The sequence below is a fragment of the Nomascus leucogenys genome, chromosome 6 (assembly GCF_006542625.1).
Source record: "Nomascus leucogenys isolate Asia chromosome 6, Asia_NLE_v1, whole genome shotgun sequence".
Classification (NCBI taxonomy): Eukaryota; Metazoa; Chordata; class Mammalia; order Primates; family Hylobatidae; genus Nomascus; species Nomascus leucogenys.
Genome location: NC_044386.1, coordinates 111,210,720 through 111,233,619, shown reverse-complemented (window position 1 = coordinate 111,233,619; position 22,900 = coordinate 111,210,720). Strand labels below are relative to the sequence as shown.

The following is a 22,900-nucleotide window of genomic DNA, read 5'->3' as shown; positions in this document are numbered from 1 at the left end:
AAGCCAACTTCTTCAAATCCGTCTCTAATTCTGACACTACTTCTCTTGCCTCCCTCTCTCACTTATAGGGGTCCCTGTGATGACAGTGAGCTCACCCTGATAATTGAGGCTAATCTCCCCATCTTAGGGTGAGCCTATTAGCAACCTAAATTCCACTGGCAACTTTAATACCCCCCTTGCCATGCACCGTGACATATTCACAGGTTCTGAGGAGGAGGGCATGAGCATCTTTGTCGGGGCATTGTTCTGTCCATCACAGAGAAGCACTCAGAGATGCTGGACTCCAGTGTCCTCATTCTACACTTGAGGAAGCTTGGGTTCAGAGGCTTTATGTTAATTCCGACAGTTTTTGCAACAGGAGGAGGAGAATGTCTGTCTAGGAGACCTAATCAAGACTCAGCAGGAGGCTGGTGGCTTCCTTTCCTTCCTTCCTTCCAGTTCTTCCTTTGCTTCCTTCCAGTTCTTCCTTCTACATATGGGGCCCGTCACATTCCCACTGACTCAGATGCTGAGGGGCCAGACTGAAGGGACAGTGGTCATTGCATCAAGTCAGAGAACGGATCTGACCCATCTAGTTCTTCCTTCTACATCTGTGCCTCATCCCATTTCCACTGACTTACATGCCGAGGGGCCAGACTGAAGGGACAGTGGCCATTGCATCAAGTCAGAGAACGGATCTGACCCATCTAGTAGAAGCTTATTGTTTTGGCAGAAGCACAAGCTCTTAGAGTTGCAGCTGCAGGATATGACCTATTGGGGACATTGAGCTCAGTGACCATGGGCCCTGAGAGTCTGAAATCCTGGAATTTCTCCCAAAACAAAGTCCATGTAGGGAAGTCAAAGTGTGAGTCTTACCCGGCTGGTTTATAACTGACTGACATTTGCTGCCTGGGCAGCTGCTGTGGGTGCCTGGAAACCCTACTGGACTAGGACTGGCCCCGGCAAAAAACAAGTGTTTCAGCTGCCCAGTGTCCTCTTGAGTGGATGCTGGTGATTCTGGTATGGAGCCCAGGTGTAAGGCAGCAGGTGGTCCAGAAGGCACCAGAAGAGGTCTCCTGTCAAGGTCAGGGCCAGAGAGGAAGGCACAGGGAACCTACTGCATGAGACTTCCGCTTGCAAAGAGCAGCCCATGATGAGGAGGGAGGATGCCTGGGGGCATTGAGTCTCATCCATAAGGACACCTTTTCCAAGTTACTTCATTTTGTATAGCTGCACAGTCCCTCACCCTCACCACTGTACCAAGAGCTGGCAGCTGACGAGAATACATCTTCTGACCAAGATCCCTTCTGGGACCAAGGACACAAGGACCTAAGACCTTCTTGCTTGGAAAGTGAATTCCTCAGAATTCCGAGGTGATGCCAGTCTTGGAGGAAGATGACATGAGGACCCAAGACCTTCTTGCCTGGAAAGTGAATTCCTCAGAACTCTGCGATGATGCCAGTCTTGGAGGAAGACGAGGTGTTGAGAGATAGCTGGGATCCCTGAGGAAGGCGGCCCCAGTCTCCGGTGGAGAATTACGAGGGACCCAAGCAGATGGTTGGTGGAAACGTCACCTCAGTATAGTACTATAGAGTTTCCTTTCACCCCCAACGGCCGATGATTTCCAGGGGCGAAGAGTGAAAATTGAAGCAAGGTGTCTACTGTCCAGGTGAGAGCCACATCCTATGGCTGAGGGCCTGGGGGCATTGGGGACCACCAAGAGTGAATACTTTTCCAATTAAGTGAAGTCTTTTGCACAATATTCCTGACGAATAGCTAATGTTCTCTGAGAGAGGCAGAGCTTCAGCCCGTGAAAGGGCGAGGGAACTTGTAGGAAGATGTATGTGAGTTCAAATGTGAGGAGAACATGCTAAAGTAGCCCAGGGGCTCAGTTGAAGCTGAGGACTGGTGGTTCTGGTGGCTGTGCTGGGGGTGGGGGTGGCAGTGTGAGATGGAGGTGAGTGAGCAGGTTGGGTGAGAAAGAGGAAGAAACCTAGGCTGTTGTGTTTCTGAAGAGACCCCGTATCAAGGAAGAATGGGGGGATTTTTCAGCCGGGGGGATATTTATTTTGTGGAAATGACCCCTAAGTGGGTAGGGCTAAAACCCTGCTGGCCCGGGGGAGAAGGGAAGCCTAATGCACTTTGTCTAAACCCACAGCTGCAGACAAGGAGGCAGGGCGCCTGCCACCCTCAAGGAAGAGTCAGTTCAGAAGCACAGCAGCTGCTGGAAACCCAGGACGTTTCCAGTTCATTCCCGCTGGGACCTGGCAAGAGTTGCACTGTCAAGGCTGCAAGAGGTGAGCTCCCTAGGGCACAGCGGAAAGGGCATCATGAAAAGGGGAGCCTGCCAGCTGCTGAACGGCTGGACAGGATGTTGTTCTGCGGCCACTTGGGGCTCTAATGCCTCTTAATTCTCTCAGAGGCTGGGCAGCAGCTGCCATGCATTTTGTTGGGACCTGGGCTCTCCTGCTGGGAGTTCCTGGGGGCAGGAAGGCTGCAAGTTGAGGTTTTCTTTTAGGAATTCATTGTTCATTTGGAAAATGTAAAACGACTCACCATGGCTCTTTCTTCTTCTCTTGAGGCTCCGGACGGCTTCTGACATGTACAGACTGGAATAAGAGAACCTAGCAGAAATGGAAGCAGAGGCAAGAGGTAAGGCTTTGGGCCTGGAAGAAGACTGGGGGGAGCAGCCTCTAAGACCTTCTTCCTGGTAAATAAGAAGGGAAGTGCTCTGGGGAGCTCATCCTAGAAGCTTATGCTTCCTGGGGAGTCTGGGGAAGAAGAGGCCCCTGAGTGACTGATGAGCTCATGTGTACTGGGCCAGGTTTGTGCTTCTTAGAGAGATCCTGGCCACCTCTCTGTGTTACTGTGAGATAAATGAAAATAGAAAGTCCTTCAGGCTCTGGAGCAAGGACAGTCCCTAAAAATACATGGTCAGTCCAGCATTTCTGGGAGCTGGAGAAGACCTGGCTGAAAAATCCCAGTGGTCAGCATTGCATTATCAAGTTACTTCTGGTTTACTGGAAACCAAGAACTTAAGACAAAATTGAATCCATTTGTCTTAGTCAACTGAGGCTGCTGTAACAAATACCATAGATTAGGTAGCTTAAAATCAACAGAAATTTCTTTCTCCCAGTTCTAGAGGCTGTGAGTCTGAGATCAGGGTGCCTGCATGAACGGGTTCTGGTGAGGGCTCTCTTACAGTTTGCAGACTGCTAACTTCTTGCATCCTCACATGATGGGGAAAGGGTGAGGGAGCTCTCTGGGATCCCTCATAAAAGGGCACTAATCCGATTCATGAGGGCTCTACCTTCATGACCTAATCACTTCCCAAAGGCCCCACATCCTAATACCATAACATCAGAGATTAAGCTTCAGTGTATGAATTCTGGGAAGGCACAAACATTCAGTCCATAGCACAGTTTCTAGATTTCTGTCCAAAACCACCAGTTAGGTTTCTGATTTTAACCCAGTTAGCACAGGCTTTTGATAATGACTGCTAGGTAATGTGTTTGTGTTTGAAAATGTGGTGTGACATCTTTTTTTTTTTTTTTTTTTTTCTGGAAAAAAGGTCTGGCTTTGTCGCCCAGGCTGGAGTGCAGTGGTGTGATCATAACTCACTGTAGCCTCAAACTCCTGGGCTCAAGTGATTCTCCTGCTTCAGCCTCCTGAGTAGCTAGGCATGTGCCTCTATGCTTGGCTAATTAAAAAACAAATGTAAAGAGATGGTTTCACTATGTTGCCAGAGCTGGTCTCAAACTCCTGGGCTTAAGGACTCCTCCCTCCTTGGGCTCCCAAAGTGCTGGGACTACAGGCGCGAGCCACCATGCCTGGCCCATCATTATTTTAAAGTTATATGATATATCGAATTGACTGCTCTTCTAGAAGAATTTCAGTATAGTTTGTTAAGGTCTATAATGTAGCCTGTTACTACCTTAAACCTATGGTTTCACTTAGGAAGTGAAGTCGTCATTGTTGGACCTATTCTTTTGATTAACAGAGGTATGTGTGAAGGGCAGGAGAGGTCAGTGGTTAAGGGCATAGACCATGGAGCCTTGCTTCTGGGGTGAGGGGGGTCTCTATTTTGCCTTTTAAGTGTGACTTGGGCAAGCTCCTTAGCTCTTCTGTCCCTTAGTTCCCTCATCTGCAAAATGGGGATAGAAATACTGTCTTCCTCATCAGGTTATTGTGAAGCTTGAATGAGTTAATAGATGTACAATATACCGAACAGTGGTTGGCCACAAATATTAGCTATTTTTATCTCTTATTTCACTTCTTAAAAATGTATTTCATTAATGTGGATTTTGCAATTATTTTTTGAAGAAAAATTTAGTTATTTTCCCGTTCTGATAGCATGCCTAGGAAACAAGATGGTTTCTGTTTTGGGACAGATGATTCTGGAAAGATGTTAGAAATATAGTACATTGAAAACAAAATCTTCCAGTATCACTAGGCTTAACCTAGTGTTAAGCCCTTTCTTTTTTACAACATTGCGGTCTCAGTAAATGATTGATAAATAACTTCAGTACATTCACCAAGTTATTTTTGGTTGTTTCTAGGTCTGGAGGCCAGGAAAATGTCAATGGAAAGCAGCTAGCATGAAGACCCCACAGTGTTCCTCCCTCTAGTAGTCTGGTATTATCTGGAGCTGAGATGCTCCCAATATGGTTGGGACATTTGTCCCCTCCAAATCTCATGTGAGAATTTGATCCCCCGTTTTGGGGATGGGGTCTAGTGGGAGGAGGTTGGATCATTATGGGGGACCCCTCATGAATGGCTTGGTGCCCTGCTCACCAGGAATGAATGAGCTCTCACTCTACTAGTTCACTGGAGAGCTGGTTGTTTAAAGAGCCTGGCATCTCTCCCACTTTCTCTCTTGTTCCCCCTTCTCACTGTGTGATATACCTGCTCCCCTTTGCCATCCATCATGAGTGGAAACTTCTTGAAGCCCCCACCTAAAGCAGATGCCGACACTATGCTTCTTGTACAGCCTGCCATACCATGAGCCAAAATAAACCTCTTTTCTTTGTAAATTACCCAGCCTCAAGTATTTATTTGTAACAATGCAAAATGGACAAACAAAGAAAATTGGTACTGAGGAGTGGGGCTTTTCTATAAAGATAGCTGAATATGTGGAAGCAGCTTTAGAAATGAGTAAATTGGCAGATATTGGAAGAATGTGGAGGGCTTAGAAGAAGACAGGAAGATGAGGGGAAATTTGAAATTGTCAACCAAAGGATGATGAGGTTCATAAATGTGGAAAGGAGAGCTGTGTTTCTCATAAATGATTGCAGCCTGCAGGGTGGCCATTCTGAATGGCTGGGAAGCATAGCCTCTGGCCAGAAGCCAGAAACAGGCACTTGGAGTGTCAGAAGAATAAAACAAGGATTTGTGCTGAATGAGGTGGCCAAATACATATTCAGCAAGCTATAGGAGGAGCCATGAATATTTACGAAAGAAGAAACACATGCGCAGTTGACCTCCAAGCCCCTTCATGGGTTCCCATGTTAAAAAAATGGTAGTATTAGCAAGATGTGAGTGGGGAGTTTTTGGGCCTCTGACTTCAAAAGATGAAGCAGTGGACACAAAACCCCTCAGTCAGTGCACAGCCTCCCTAGACTGACCAGAACCTCTCAGTGGTTGGTGGTCTCTTATCAGGAAGGAATGCTAGTTGGTTGTTCTGTTGAAACTGCAAAAGGGAGGGACAGCATCAGGTGGTTGGTTGAAATCAGTGGTGAGGCGACTCTTTTGAAAGGGCTGGTTCCAACCCAAATGCTCATCAATGATAGACTGGATAAGGAAAATGTGGCACATATATACCATACTATGCAGCCATAAAAAAGAGTAAGTTCATGTCCTTTGCAGGGACGTGGATGAAGCTGGAAATCATCATCCTCAGCAAACTAACACAGGAACAGAAAACCAAACACCACATGTTCTCAAAAGTGGGAGCTGAGCAATGAGAACACATGGACACAGGGAGAGGAACATAACACACTGGGGCCTGTTGTGGGGTGAGGGAGGGAGAGCATTAGGACAAATGCCTGAAAACCTAGATGTCAGGTTGATAGGTGCAGCAAACCACCATGGCACATGTATACCTATGTGACAAACCTGCACGTTCAGCACATGCATCCCAGAACTTAAAGTAAAATAAAATAATTTTAAAAAAGAGAAAGGGCTGGTTCCTGCTTAGCCTTTAGAGAAGAAAGCCTAGTGGTGGTCAGCAAGGGACGGGTTCTAACGAGGCATGTTTGACCTCCCATTGCATCAGGGCTGGGACTCAGTTTTAAGGTTTCTTTGGGGTCCCCTTGGCCAAGAGGGGGGTCCATTCAGTAGTCTGGGTGGGGGGAAAGGCTTAGGATTTCATTTTTATTTCTCAGAACGTATTGGAGACTGGTTAAATGATTATGACCAAAATGCTGATAGAAATATGGGCAGTGAAGGCCAGGTTGATGAGGTCTCACATGAAAATAAGGAACTTATTGGGAGCTGGAGCACAGGTCACCCTTGTTATACCTTAGCAAAGAACTTGGCTGCATTGTGCCAATGTCTTAGGGCTTTGTAGAAGGCTGAGCTTCAGAGTGATGACGTAGGGTATCTGGAGGAAAAAAAATTTCTATGCAGCAAAGCATTCAAGAAGTAGCAAGGCTGCTTCTACCAATCTAAGATCAGATACGGGGAAAAGGAATGACTTAAAGTTGGGACTTACAATTTAAAGGGAAGTAGAGTGTAAAAATTTGGAAAATCTGCAGCCTGGCTCGTGGTGGAGAAGGAAAGAACATTTCAGGAGAGAAACCCAAAGGATAAGAATCCAAGAGGCATGAGGAACAACCTCTTGCTAGAGAGATTAGCATGACTGAAAGGGAAGCAGGTGCTACTAGTCAAGACAATGGGAAAAAGGCCTCAAAGGCACTTTAGAAATCTTCCAGGCTGCTCCTCCCATCGCAAGCCCAGAGGCCTAAGAGGACAGACTGGTTTCAGGGACGAGGCCAGGGGCATTGCTACTCGGTGCTGCCTTGGGGTGCTGCTTCCCTTATCCCAGCCAGAGGATGGGAACATCCCAGGTTAGTTACAAGGGAAAATGTGGGGTTGGAGTCCCCACACAGAGCCCCGACCAGGGCACTACCTAGTGGAGCAGTGGGAATGAGGCCACTGCCCTCCAGACTCCAGAATGGTAGAACCACTAGCAACTTGCACCTTAGCCTAGAAAAGCCACAGTTACTCAGCTCCAACCCATGAGAGCAAGAACAGCAGCTGTACCTTGCAAAGCAGGCGCAGAGGCAGGGCTGCCTAAGCCCTTGCAAGCCCATCCCACACAACCGTGTATCCAGGATTTGGGACATGGGGGTCAAGGGAGATTATATTGAAGCTTTAAGATTTAATGTCTTCCCTGCTGGGTTTCAGACTTGCATGGGACTTGTTGCCTCTTTCTTGTGGCCAATTTCTCTCTTTTGGGATGGGAATATTCACTCAATGTCTGTGTCACCATTGTATCAATATATTGGGAGTAAACGACTTGTTTTTGATCTTACAGGCTCATAGGAGGAAGGAACTTGCCTTGAGTCTCAGACGAGACTTTGGACTTTTGAGTTGATGCTGGAATGAGTTAGAACTTTTGGAGACTATTGGGGAAGGATGAATGTATTTTCCAATGTGAGAAGGACATGAATTTGGGGGGCCAGGAATGGAATAATATAGTTTGGATTTTTGTCCCCTCCAAATCACATGTTGAAATCTGATCCCTCATGTTGGAGGCAGGGCCTTGTGGGAGGTGTTTGGGTCATGGGGGTGAATCCTCCATGAATGGCTTGGTGACCTCCTCATGGTAGTGAGTGAGTTCTCACTCCATTAATTCATGTGATAGCTGGTTGTTTAAAGAGCCTGAACCTCCTCCCTTCCCTCTTGCTCCCTCTCTCACCATATGACACACCTGCTCGCCCTTTACCTTCCACCACAAATGGTAGCTTCCTGAGGCCTCAGCAGAAGCAGATGCTGGCACTGTGCTTCTTATATGGTCTGCAGAATGGTGACCCAAATAAACTTCTTTTCTTTATACACTGCCCAGCCCCAGGTATTCCTTTATGGCAATGCAAAATGAACTAACATACTGGGGTTTTTTTTTGTTTTTTGTTTTTTTTGAGACAGAGTCTCGCTCTGTTGCCAGGCTGGAGTGCAGTGGTGTGATCTTGGCTCACTGCAACCTCCACTCTCCGGGTTCAAGTGATTCTCCTGCCTCAGCCTCCTGAGTAGCTGGGACTACAGGCGCCCGCCGCCACACCCAGCTAATTTTGGTATTTTTAGGAGAGACCGGGTTTTACTATGTTGGCCAGGATAGTCTCGATCCCTTGACTTCATGATCCTCCCGCCTCGACCTCCCAAAGTGCTGAGATTACAGGCATGAGCCGCTGCGCCCGGCCGGTGTTTTTTAAAATCAAGATTTTAAAGCTGCAATGGACTGTTTCCTGTTTCTTTCAAAATCTTATTCACATCCTCTCTGGTAGAGGCCCTTCCACTTTCCTGTTGACTCTAGAGAGTCCATCCCAGCCTGTGGTTTTCGCCTTCCTAGACAGCTGGGTGATTTCAGCCAAGACACTTAATATCTGTTAAAAGGCAAAATGCATCATAGCAATCTCACTGCTTATTTCTTGCAGTGAATGGGAGAGTGTATATAAACAGGTTTTTTAAAGAAAAGTAGGAAAAGTGGCAAATTGACCTCCATGATAAATAAAACTTGACATCACTTATTCTAAAAGTTAATATTTCAAGGAATAAGGTAATCTTTAGTGTTTTATTTCCCGGGACAAATGCTGTGTTGCATTTATACATCTTAACTGGGCCAGTACTGTGATCTTAGACGGGCTGTTAAAACTAACAAGGAACCTTTCATTGATATCCAGCGTTTAATATATTTGCATCTAGTGATTCCTCGTATCTCAGCTTCTGAGGGTGGGGCACATAGTGGAGCAGATGACCCTTGAGTTCCAACCCTTGGGTCTCAACCTGTTACAGCTGCCCCCACCCCCACCATTCCCGCTCCCTGACAACCCTGGGTTGCTAAGGAGCTCCTTTGAATGCGGTGTGTGTATGTCAGGAGGTACAGCTCCTGAGCCTTTGATGGTTGGAGGGTGGAATGACCTCAGGGTTGTGTTCAAACACTCACCAAAAGCCCAGTCTGGCATAGGGTCTCTTTCTTTGAGGCAATGGCATGAGGGACACCCCAGCAGTGGCTGACCCAATTAATTCACTCCACTGCAGGACATGTGGGCTCTGCTTCTCCAACGTCCCAGATAGAGTGTGGGCCGGCAGCTGAGAAGACAGCAGTTGTAGCAACTCTTACCCCCAGCCCCTGGGGTTGCCTTGGACAGAAGCCAAAGGAAGGAGATGAAAATGCACAGGAGGTGTGCTTTGCACATTTTTTTTTCCCCTTGAGAGAGGGGGAAGATTGTGAGGGATAACAAGAAAGTCTGTGGGAAAGGAAAGCCTTTCTTATTTATTTTAAAGGAGACTAGAGGAGGACAAAACACCATGACCTTGGGTAGAGTATTGTCTGTTGTATTTGGGGGCTCATTATCTACGTGGCACTGGCTAGGTACTCCAACTGGGTATAAGTTTCTCAACCCCAAGCCCCAGTGTGCATGAAACCCTTTCTGTAACTTCATTTCTATCCAGGACTCTCATTTCATCCCATAGTAGAAACTTAATTCAAGATCATTCAGCCAATCTGAGTTTTGTTTGTTTGTTTGTTTTTTGCATGCTTGGATCTTGGCACCTTTTTTCTTTCATACCCCATCTTTCCTTCCCCAGGACTTGCACCTGAAATCTGGGGGCCTGAACATATCCCATCAAGACATTGGGGGTGGGGACGGTGAGAGGGTGAGTGGTGGCACACAGGTCCTGGGTGCTGGTTCTTTTGGGTGCTGAGTATGAGGCCTTCTCCCAGGCACTTCTGCCTGTGCCATCTCAGCTTCACTCTCCAGAACCCCCAGGAGACTGTAGGCCCGCTAGCCTCCCTTCAGGCCCCGGAAATTTCTGCTTTGCTGCTGCCTTCCCCGACAGGCCTATGAGCAAAAGCCCAACCCTCGCCACTTCCCTGGGCCTCTCTGAGTAGCTCCAGCCTTGGGGCTGCTCTGCCAGATCTAGCTGTCTTGCTTTCCTCCCAGCTTGGGAGCTCACCCTGCCCTGCCTGTGGTCCAGCCCTGGCGACATCTCCCTCTCCAGGGTGTCCAAGCAGCAGGGCAGGAACAGGGAACTTTCAACAAGTCTTCTTCCAAACCCGTTTTTATGCCAAGCGTGGCCTTCCAATCCTCTCCAAAGACATTGCTTTCTTTCTCTGCATTTCATCTCTTACTGCTCACCCAGGGCAGCAAGTAGACACTGCTGGGCAAAGTGGAGTAGTTGAAACTCATAGATGTTACTGCACTTGACCCGTCTTTAAAAAAAGACTCATGGATGTGTATTTTAAAGTCTTGTTTGTTGCTTACACAGTCTCACTGCTTCAACTGTTTTGAAATGTGTGCTGAATCCCACTCTGTGGATTTCTGAAAAATTTCTCTCTGGCATAGCATCTGAGAAAACGTGATATTTTATTATTTTAGCCTGAGAATTTGGCTCCTGTAATAGTAGGTCCTACTGAAAAAATATAGGCATAGCATTTCTTTTTTTTTTTTTTTTTTTGAGACAGAGTCTTGCTCTGTCGCCCAGGCTGGAGTGCAGTGGCGCGATCTCGGCTCACTGCAAGCTCCGCCTCCCAGGTTCCCGCCATTCTCCTGCCTCAGCCTCCCGAGTAGCTGGGACAACAGGCGCCTGCCACCACGCCCGGCTAATTTTTTGTATTTTTAGTAGAGACAGGGTTTCACCGTGGTCTCGATCTCCTGACCTCATGATCTGCCCGCCTCGGCCTCCCAAAGTGCTGGGGATTACAGGCGTGAGCTACTGCGCCCGGCCCAGGCATAGCATTTCTATAACAGGATGGTAAAGACAAGCAGATTACCAGGAATGGGCACCCAGCACTGGGTTTCTTTATTTTATGATATTCATGTTTATTTCCTTTTTGTAAGGTTTATCTTCATCTGCAGTTATGTGCATATGTGTCATAAGAAAGACCAAAAGGGTTGAATGAATCTGGGCCCCTTAATGGTAGGTAAGATAACTACTAATCTACTAATGGTAGATAAGATACTACTTTCAGCAAGTAGACAGGCCAGGCTGCAGGCCATTGTGTCTCTGAGGCCTATGAGGCGATTATGGCTTATGAGTGAGGGGTCTAAGATAGCAGGAAGGACTGGAAGCAGGCTCAGTGGAGGTGATGTGACCCAAAGACAGTTTGCATTTTTTCCCCCAAGACTGGGGAATGAGACCAGGGTTATATGGCAAGACCAGTGCCCTACTGATTGGGCACCAGTATCTGTCCACATGTGGAACATCTAGGCTAGTTTGGGATTTCACAGACTTCTCCAAAATTGCAAGGGCACTGAATACACTTGATGGGTGTATGTCACCAAATCCTTTCTTCCCCCATATCCCAAATTGGTTGTAGTAGACACTCTCGGTCCCCTGTCCTATATGCTGGGATGCTTTTGACCCTTTCTGTGCCTCTTCCACATGTCTTGTGGCTTTGATGTGCCTGGGAGTTTGCATTCCCCTCCCAGCCAAGGTCTGGCCTGATCTCTCACCTTTTTTTTTTTTTTTTTTTAAAGCACCAACCAGGGATTTATAGAAATACAACTAGCATCAAAAAATTCAAAACTTTACATAAACCCTAACCAGGATGCCAAGTGGTTGAGGCCAAGGGCAGAATGTTTGACTCTTCCACTTAGCCAGCTGCCAAGAGAAAACCAACAAAGATGATGAATCAAGAAAATGAGAAACAAAAGATTCATGCAAAGCTGCAGGAGTGGAGTTGGAGAAGCATGTCCGTGTTACACCGGGAATAGCCAAGGGAGACCATGGGGACAGATCAGACCTGGGGTTGGGAGGGCTTCACCCATTGTAAGAGCCCAGCTCCTTTGCCTGCCGTTGGGACACCTCTATGTGGAACTTATACTCCAGAATGGCCCTGCTGAAAGCTACCGTCTGTGAGCTTGGCTTCTTCCCAATCTTTGTTCTGCTTACCTCATTCTCTTAGGTTTTTTTGGGGGAGCTCTTTTTAAATACATCATCTTCACACAGATCTTTGTCTTAGGGTCTGCTTCTGGGGAACTGGACCTCAGTTGTTGGTTCTTCTTGGATCTGAGCCACCGTGGAGGGTGTGCTAATAGTTAGATTCTGCCTGCCTCCAGGTCCACAGATACAAAGCTGGAAGATCCACTTCTGAGATGGCTCACTCACATGGCTGTCAAGTTGGCATGACATCTTGACTCCTCTCCACAGGGACCTCCATAGGGCAGCATGGGCTTCCTCACAGCGTGGCATCTGGGTTCCAAGAGTGAGTATTCCAAGAGTCAGCAAGTGGAAGCTGACAGTTTTGTAAGGCCAGAGCCTGGAAACTGACACAACATCACTTCTGCTGTATTTTACTGCTCAAACAGTCACAAAGCCCAGATGCTAATGGAGAGGTCGAAGATGTTGCCTATAAATGAGAGTGTATCAACATATTTTGGAGCCATGTTTTAAAACCCCCACAAGCATTTTCCATCGAGTTGAGGCAGCTGGAAACCTGAGAGCAGGTTCATTCATTCCATCTTGTCTCTTGCCCCTACTCCTTCCCCACCAGCCCCTGACAATGACAAATCTGCCTTCTGTCTCTGTGGATTTTCCTATTCTGGATATTTCAAAGGAATGAAATCGTACAACATGTGTCCTTTTGTGTATGCCTTCTTTCACTGTGCATAATGCTTTCAAGGCTTACCCATGTTGTAATGTGTATCAGTACCTCAGTTTTTATGGCTGAATAATAGTCTATTGTGGCACATATCACATTTTGTTTACCCATTTATCAGCTGATGAACATTGGAGTTCTTTCCATCCTTTGGCTATTGGAAATAGTGCTGCTAAAAATATTTGTAAACAAGTTTTTGTCTAAACTCCTGATTTTAATTCCTTTCATGATATTCCCAGGAGTGAAATTGCTGGGTGGTATAGTAAGTCTATGTTTAACTTATTAAAGAGCCACAATACTATTTTCCACAGTGGCTGTACCATTTCAGATTACCACCAGTAATGCTTGAGGATTCCAGTTTCTCCACATTTTCACCAATAATTGTCATTTTCCACAGTGGGTGTAAAGTGGCAAGTCTTTGTGATTATTTTTTCATTTTTCCATTAACTCATGATGTCAAGCATCATTTCATGTGCTTCATGGCCATTTGTATATCTTATTTGGAGAATTGTCTATTCAAGTTTTTTACCCATTTGTTTTTATTTTTAGAGATAGGGTCTTGCTGAGTTGCCCAGGCTAGAGTGCAGTGGCACGATCATAGCTCACTGTAATTTCAAACTCCTGGGCTCAAGTGATCCTCCAATCCTCCTGCCTCAGGCTCACAAGTAGCTGGAACTACAGACGTACCACTGCACCTAGGCTTTTTTTGGTGGCGGGGGGGTGGTATAAATGAGATCTCACTATGTTGACCAGGCTGGCCTCAAACTCCTGGCCTCAAATGATCCTCCTGCTTTGACCTTCCAAAGTGCTGGGATTGCAGGTGTGAACCACTGCACCCAGCCCTGTTTGCCCATTTTTAAATTGGGCTGTTGTCTTTTTGTTGTTGAACTTTAAGCATTGATTATGTATTCTGGACACCAGATACTTATCAGATATGTATATAATTTAAAAATATTTTCTCCTATTCTGTGGTTATCTTTTTACTCTCATTATAATGTTCTTTGATGCACAAAAATTTTTAATTTTGATGAAGTCTAATTTATTTTTTCTTTTGTTAATTATGCTTCTGGTGTCATATCTAAGAATTGATTGCAAAATCTAAGATGATGAAGATTTGCTACTTCTAAGAGTTTTATAATTTCAGCTCTTATTTTTAGGTCATCGATGTTTTTTGAGTTAATTTTTTTATATGGTATGAGGCAGGGGTCCAACTTCATTCTTTCACATGTGCATATCCAGTTGTTCCAGCACTGCTTGTTGAAAAGATGATTCTTTCCTCATAAATTGGTCTTGGCACCCTTGTCAGCAATCAATTGGCCATAGATGTATGGGTTTATTTCTGGACTTTTAATTCTATTCCATTGATCTTTATGGCTATTCTTATTCCAGTACCACACTGGGGTTTTCTTTTTTTCTGTTACCTCAAATATTTATTATTTCTTTGTGGTGAGAACATTTAAAATCCTCCCTTTTAGCTATTTAGAAATATATAATACATTATTATTAACTATAGTCAACATGTTGTGCAGTAGAACACCAGAAATTATTCCTTCTAACTGTAACTTTGCATTCATTTACCAACATCTCCCCTTTGTCCACCTCTTCCCTACTTCTACCATTCTACTCTCTACTTCTATGAATTTGACTTTCTAAACTCCACATATAGCTGAGAACATACTGTATTTATCTCTCTGTGCCTGGCTTAACATAATGTCCTCTAGCTTCATCCGTGTTGTTGCGAATGACAGAATTTCCTGCTTTTTTGAAGTTTGAATAGTATTCTGTTTTGTATATATACCTCATTTTTAAAATCCCTTCATCCGTTGATGGACACTTCATTTGTTTTCATGTCTTGGATGTTGTGAATAATGCTGCAGTGAACATGGGAGTGCAGACATCTCTTTGGCACACTGATTTCAATTTTTTTTGTGTGGCAAATATCCAATAGTAGGATTGATGGATCATATGGTAATTCTATTTTTACTTTTTTGGGGAAACTGTTCTGTTTCCAAAATGGTTGTACTAATTTACAATATTATCCATAGTGAATAACAGTTCCCTTTTCTCCACATTCTCAACACTTGTTATCTCTTATCTTTCTGATAATAGCCAATCTAACATATGTAAAATGATATCTCATTGTAGTTTTAAATTTGCATTTCTCTGATGATCAGAGATATGGACTTTTTTCCACATATATGTTGACCATTTTCATGTCTTCTTCCGAGAAATGTCTACTCAAGCCCTTTGCCTTTTTTTTTTTTTTTTTTTTGAGACAGAGTCTCACTCTGTTGCCCAGGCTGGAGTTCAGTGGCATGATCTTGGCTCACTGCAAGCTCTGCATCTCGGGTTCATGCCATTCTCCTGCCTCAGCCTCTTGAGTAGCTGGGACTACAGACGGCTGCCACCACGCCTGGCTAATTTTTTGTATTTTTTCGAGATGGGGTTTCACCATGTTAGCCAGGATGGTCTCGATCTCCTGACCTCGTGATCCACCTGCCTCAGCCTCCCAAAGTGCTGGGATTACTGGCATGAGCCATCGCACCCGGCAACCCTTTGCCCATTTTTAAATAGGGTTATGTTTTCTCATTATTGAGTATTTTGAGTTCCTTGCATATTTTCTATATTAGCCTCTTATCTGATGTATGATTTGTAAATATTTTCTCCCAATCTGTAGGGCTGTCCCTTAATTCTATTGTTTCCTTTACTCTGCAGAAGGGTTTTAATTTGTTATAGCCCCATTTTTTAAATTTTTGCTTTTGTTGCCTGGGCTTTTGGAGTCATATCCAAAAAAATTTCTCCTCAGACCAATGTCATGCAGCTCTGCCCCTATGTTTATTTTCTAGTAGTTTTATAGTTTCAGGTCTTACATTTAAGTCTTTAATCATTTTTTGAGTTGATTCTTTTATAAAGGGTGAGATAATGGTCCATTTTTATTATTCCACATGTGGATATATAGTTTTCCCAACGCCATTTATTGCAGAGACTGCCCTTTACCCATTGTGTGTTCTTGGCAACATTGTCAAAACTCAATTGACTATGGAGGTGTGGGTTTATTTCTGGGCTCTCTATCCTATTTCGCTGGTCAACATGTTTGTTTTTATGCCAGTACTTGCTGTTTTGATTATGATAGCTTTGTAACCAAATCTTTGTATATTTTGAAATCCCATAGCTTTATGCACCAACTTCATTCTTTTTGGTCAAGATTGCTTTGGTTATTTGGGATCCTTGTGGTTTTATATAAATTTCAGGATTTCTTTAAATTTCTCAGAAGAATGACGTTGGAATTTTGATAGAAATTGCATTGAATCTGTAGATCACTTTGGGTAGTATGAACATTTAAACAATAGTAATTCTTCCAATCAATGAACATGAGATGTGTTTCCATTTATTTGTGTCATCTTCAATTTCTTTTATCAATGCTTTATAGTTTTTATAATACAGATCTTTTATTTGGCTAAATTTAATGCTATGTGCTTTTTTGTAGCTATTGTAAATTGAATTGTTTTATTAATAATTTTTCAGACGTTTCATTGTTATTATATTGAAATGCTACTGATTTTTGTATATTGATTTTGTATCCTGCAAATTTACTAAATTTTTTTTATGGGTTCTATCCATTTCTTTGTGGAGTCTTTGGGATTTTATATATATTAAATCATGTTGTTAATAAACAGAGAAAACTTTATTTCATTCTTTCCTATTTGGATGCCTTTTATTTCTTTCTTTTGCCTAATTGCTCTGGCTAGGACTTCCAGGACTGTGTTGAACAGAAGTGGTGAAGTGGACATTTTTGCCTTGATTCTAATCTTAGAGGAAATGCACTCAACTTTTCATCAATAAATACGATGTTAACTGCGGACTTGTCACATATGGCCTTTATTGTGTTCAGGAATATTTCTTCTATTCCTCAGTTGTTGAGAGTTTTTAATCATGAAAGATTATTGAATTTTGTCAAATGCTTTTTCTGCATCGATTGAAATGATCATATGATTTCTGTTCTTTATTTTGTTAATATGGTGAATCACATTTATTTATTTACACTTCTTGAACCAACCTTGAACCAAAGGAATAAATCTCACTTGATCATGGTGAATATCCTTAAAATGTACTATTAAATATAGATTGCTGGTATTTTGTTGAAGATTTTTACATCTATGTTCATCAGTGGTATTGGCCTGTACTTTTCTTTTCTTGTAGTATCTTTGTCTGGGTTTGGTATCTGGGTAAAGCTGGCTTTGAAAAATGAATGTGGAAGTATTTCCTCTTCTTCAGTTTTTTGGAAGAGTTTGAAAAGGATTTGGTATGACTTATTCTTTAAATGAATGTAAAGAATTCATCCACTAAGCCATCTGGTCTTGGGCTTTCCTTTGATGGAAGACAATTACTGATTCAGTCTCCTTAGTCATTACTGATCTGTTCAGATTTCCAGTTTCTTCATGATTCAGTCTTGGTAGGTTATATGTTTCTAGGAATGTATCTATTTCTTCTGGGTTGTCCAATTTGTTGGCATATAATTGTTCATAGTAGTTTCTTATCTTCGTATTTTTGTGTTATCAGTTGTACTATTTCTTCTTTCATTTCTGATTTTATTTAAATGGAATCTCCCCCCCTTTTTTAGTTTAGCTAAGTGTTTATCAGTTTTGTTTAATTTCCTGAAAAACAACTCTTAGTTTCATTGATCTTTTCTATTGTTTTTCCAGTCACCATTTCATGTATTCCTGTTCAAATCTGTCATTTTCTTCTTTTTGCTAACTTTAGGCTTGGTGTATTCTCTTTTTCTAGTTCATTCAGGTGTAATGTTAAATTTCTTATTTGAGATCTTTCTTCTTTTGTGTTGTAGGCATTTGCTGCCCTTGTAGAACTTCTTTTGCTGTGTCCCATAAGTTTTGGTAGTTGTGTCTTTTAAAAAAATACATTCAGCCACTGTATTCCTTTTGACTGGAGAATTAAATCTATTACATTTGAAGTAATTATTGATGGTTAAAGATGTACTAGTGCCATGTTATTGTTTTCTGATTGTTTTGTAGATACTATGTTCCTTTCTTTCCCTGTTGCTTTCTTCTTTTGTGGTTTGACGGCTTTCTGTAGTGGTATGTTTTGAATTTTGTCTTTATATCTTTTGTGTATCTATTATAGGCTTTTGCTTTATGGTTAGCCTGAGGGCTTACATAAAAATCTTATAACCAGTACCAAACTGTTTTGATTAGCATTGCACTAAGCATTGTACTAAGTTTTAAAATAGGAAAGTGTGTGTTCTCCAATTTTGTTTTTCTTTTTCAACACTGTTTTGGCTATTTGGGGCCCCTTGTAATTTCATATATTTCATTTACTAGTGAAACCATCCAGTCCTGGGCTTTTATTGTTGCTGTTGTTGAGAGGTTTCTGAATACTGACTTAATTTCCTTACTTGTTATAGATCTACTCAGATTTTCTATTTCTTCTTAAGTCAGTTTTGGTAGTTTTCATGTTTCTAGGAATCTGTCCATTTAATCTAGGTTATCTAAGTTGTTTGTAATAAAATTTTTCATAGTATTCTCATAATTTTTAATACTTCTGTAAAGTCAGTAGTAATGTCACCACTTTAGTTTCTGATTTTAGTAATTAGAGTATTCTCTTTCTCTTTCTTTCCTGGTCAGTATAGCTATAGGTTTGTCAAATTTGTTGATCTTCTCAAAGAATCAACTTTTGGTTTTGCTAATTCTCTACTGTTTTTCTATTCTCTATTTTATTTATCTTTACTTTAATTTTATTATTTCCTACTTCTGCTAGTTTTGGGTTTAGTTGCTCTTTTTTTCTCATTCTTGAAGGTGTAAAATTAGATTATTGATTTGAGATCTTGTTTTTTAACATAAACTTTTAATTAAGAGTTATAAATGTCTCTCTCAGACTGCTTTCAGTGAATCCCATAAGTGTTGGTAGCTTGTGTTTTCATCTTCATTTGTATCAAAGTATTTTCTAATTTTCCTTGTGATTTCTTCATTGGCCCATTGATTGTTTAAGAGTGTATTATTTCTTCATTTTTTTGAATTTTCCAGCTTTCTTTTGGTTATTGATTGCTAGTTTCAGCCCATTGTTGTTAGAGAAGATATTCTATGTGACTTTAATCTTTCGAAATGTATTGAGACTTATTTTGTGGCTTAACATATGATCTATTCTTGAGAATGTTCCAGGTCACTTGAGAAGAATATACATTATGCTGTTGTTGGGTAGAGCGTTCTGTATATGTTAGTTAGGTCTAGCTGGCTTATGGTGTTTTTCAAATCCTCTGTTTTCTTACTGTTCTTCTTTGTCTAGTTCCATTTATTATTGAAAGTAGGGCACTGAAGTATCAAGTAACTATTATTGTAGAACCGTACGTTTCTCTCTTCAATTCTGTTTTTTCTTCATCTATTTTGGGACATTGTTCTAGATGCATATCTGTTTATACTTTTTAGATCTTTTTGATAATTTGGTCATTTTATTATTATAAAATGTTCTTCCTTGTCTCTAGTAAAAATTTTTGTCATATATTAATATGGCCACTTGAGTCTTTTTTGATCACTATTTGCATTTTAAAAATTCCTTTATTTTCAATCTCTGTGTTTGGGGATCTAAAAGAGTCTCTTTTAGAAAGCATATAATTGGAGCATTTTAAAAAATCAATTCTGCCAATCTCTGCCCTTTAATTTTAGAATGTATTAATCATGGTTCTTCAGAAAAAAATTAATAGGATGTGTGTGAGTGTGTGTGTTCCTCTGTGTGTGTGTGTGTATAAATATTATTGTCTTAAGGAATTTTCCCATGTGATTGTAGAGGCTTGGCAAGTCCAACATTTGATGGGATAAGCCAGCAGACTGGGGATTCAGGGAAGAGTTGCAGCTTGAGTCCAAAGGCAGTCTGCTGGCAGAATTCCTTCTTGCTCAGGGAGGTCAGTCTTTGTACTGGTAAAGCCTTCAGATGATTTGGTGAAACCCACACACATTATGAATGACAATCTGCTTTACTAAAACTCCACTGATTCAAATGTTAATCTTTTCCAAAAACACCATCTCAGAAACATCCAGAATAATATTAGACCATATATCTGGGCACCATGGTCCAGTCAATTTGACATAAAATTAACAAGCATAAATCTACCCTTTGTCAGCCTGGCATCCATATGCATTTCCTTAAATCGTACTTAATCTGCAAATAAAGACAAAACAATATTATACTTCTGCCTAACATGATACAACTATTCTGTGTACAACCAAAACCATATTAACTCTCCACCAGAAAAGAATGCAAAGTCCTTTGGTGATGTCTACTCCTCTCCTTGATATTCTGTAACTAAAATGCTATGATATAAAGTCAATACTTCTTATTACATAATAAAAAGATAAGAGAGAGGAAAAAACCAAAGATGTTTCATATTGTGCACACAAACATATTGACAATGAAAATAAATAAATGCTCATGACAATTACAATAATCCTTTTCTATAATTGGTCACATGATTGTTGCTGGTATTTATAACTACCTGCTTCCTGTACCCGTTCCATATTTTCTTGCTTTCAGCAAGCACCTTTTGTTGTAGTTCTTCATCTGGTGGGCTGCCCAAACCTTTATTCCTGAATAATCTTAGACAGTAGTAGTCATGCCTGGATTGAGTTGTTGTGGTTTTCCATGGACCTTAATCACAGGGCATGGTAATACTAAGAGATACTGTAAGGGAGCTTCTGTATTATGAATATATTCTGTATTATGAATATATTCTGTATTGTGAATATATTCTTCCTTACTTCCATTATGGAATAGCAGTCAAATTTTTCCTTAGTAGTCAGGATTAAGCCCATTTATGCCTAATGCTCCGTTATTGGAACACTAAGCATGTGGGAGTTATTTATTTCTTACTGCTCAAGGTCATCACCAAGGTCTGATTTTTCACACGTCTGGAATTCATGAATTTTTTTTGTTGGGGGGCAGGTACAGTTTAGCCTGTAATAACCACCCCAGTAGGGAGGAAGAAGTCTAGGAATCCCCTGTCTAGAATCTAGGATCATAAGTCCAGGATCTCCACTGACATTGTAGGGAAGCTAGGGTTTTTTTTTTTTTTCCTTTTCCTGGAGGGTCTAAAAGTCCTAGATTTCCATTCAGTCTTCTCTGACACTACCCTGGTTGGAGGGGGATAGTGGTTGGGGTACCTCATTTATAGTCTTTCAAGGGTGGATATTTAGGCTTTTCATCTGTCCTTTGCTGGCATGGGTTGGGTGGAACTAAGTTTTTTTATTTTCTGTGGTGCTCGGCTGAGTGGACAGGTTATTGTCTAAGAGTTTTCTATCTTGCTAAGCTGCCCTTTCCTGGTCTTTTGGCTACAGAGAGCAGGCTTTTGTTTGGGCGTTTTTTTTTCGTCTGTGCCTGTTAGCATATATGTGTATATATATATGCTAGCAGCAGGAGGAGATCAACCACAAAACAGCTCTCCTCTACCAAATGCCACAGCTTAGCTGGGGTAGCCTTCTTCTTTGGCTGCAACTCTGATTCTTTCTAGGTTCTGGTAATCATCCCTATCATGCCCCTCAAGGTCACAGTTGTAATGTTCCTTACTATTGCTAGCCCTGGCATGCACACTCTTCCTTGTTTATTTTCCTTAAACATACCCACCTCTTTGAACATGTTTCTTTACTAAATTCTCTTGTTGAAGTGCTCCCTCAGTATCTTGCCAGCAAACTGACCAATCATCATGTAACCACATTATGGCCAAAAAGATGTTGGCTAAGTGTCACATGCCATCTTCCATGATCTTTCTTTAGGTGTTAGTCTCTCATATTTGTTACTTATTCCTTCCTCCTGCCTGGAACACGATGCTGTCATCCATCTTGAATAATGAGGACAACAGCCGCCTCCTAAGATGGGAATGCCACGGGCTGGAAAAAGCCTGCATCTTTGAGGATTTTATGACAAAGAGGTGGCTGTGTCAGTCCAGAACTGATGACAACACTTACTGGCTGTGTGACATTGGGCAAATTACTTAATCTTTTTGGGTCTTATCTGGGATTCCTGATCAGTTTCCTTATCTGTGCAGTGAGTTTTAATATTAATTACTGTATGGGCTTACCATGAAGATAAAATAAGATAATTTATATACAAGTGATTAGCAAATGCATGCAAACAAAAGAAGTTTAATAAATATTCGTGAATTTACCTTTAATGAAAACTCCAAACCTTTATACTCCTGCAGAGAAGATGCATGGCCTATGCTTACTTTCACCAAGGGAATCGTAACAACTTAGATTTGCAGTTTGCAAAGAGCTTTGATGTTCATTATCATATTTAACCACGGAACACCTCTGTAAGGGAGGAAGCAGCTCTGCATGACCATTCTTTGTTGTTGTTGTTTAATTGGAAAATGAAGAGCCACAGAGAAGGAAATAACTTGCAGGATACTTACCTAACTAGTTAACTAGTTACTAACAAGTAACAAAACCAGGCTTAGGATTTTGTTACCATACCTCCATGGGAGAGAGACATAGGCAACTGAATATTCTTATTGGAAAATCTTACGTTTTCTGCCTAAATTATCAAAAAATGTCTTGTGGTAAAATAATCAGGCCTCAGCAGATTATATAAGGGGCAAATTTGCTAATTTTTCACCAAGGTAACTTATTGTTGCACAATCAGTATCAGGGCAGGTGGAAGACTTTTGGGAATGTGAAAATGGTGGGTGACGTCCATAAACAATTAGGAAGAAAACTTCAGAGTCTGTCATGCTTGGTATAAAGATGTCCAGGTGGTTGTAATCAGTTTTTTCACTAGTTGGGAACTTTGGAGAAAAGAAGTAGAGAAACTAGAGCGTTGTAATTGGTAGCTACAAAGGGAAGTTCAAGTCTGTTACAGCATAAACCAGGCAATGCCTGTTTTTCAGACCACAGAGAGAAGCTGGCTTGTGAGCTGGGCAGCCTAGGAGGTCTCCATGTGCCAGTCTGACAAGCAGACCAAAGGCCAATATCCTAGAGCTATGTACTGTTGGAGAAATAGTTACCAATGAATTTTGGATGAAAGATTGTAATTAAACCATGACCAATTAGCAGTTAAGAATTAGAAGGGGAAGGTTTTAGGTGCCATCTAGCTAACTGCCCC

General features: G+C 41.9%; 1 long non-coding RNA gene across 1 annotated transcript; it reads left to right on the top strand.

Annotated features, from left to right (window-relative positions):
* The first annotated feature begins 1,373 nt into the window (after positions 1-1,373).
* On the top strand, positions 1,374-4,860 carry LOC115835410. The gene is made up of 4 exons (XR_004030372.1): positions 1,374-1,648; positions 2,138-2,276; positions 2,561-2,631; positions 4,539-4,860. It is a non-coding gene; the product is annotated as an uncharacterized LOC115835410 (long non-coding RNA).
* The last annotated feature ends 18,040 nt before the right edge of the window (positions 4,861-22,900 follow it).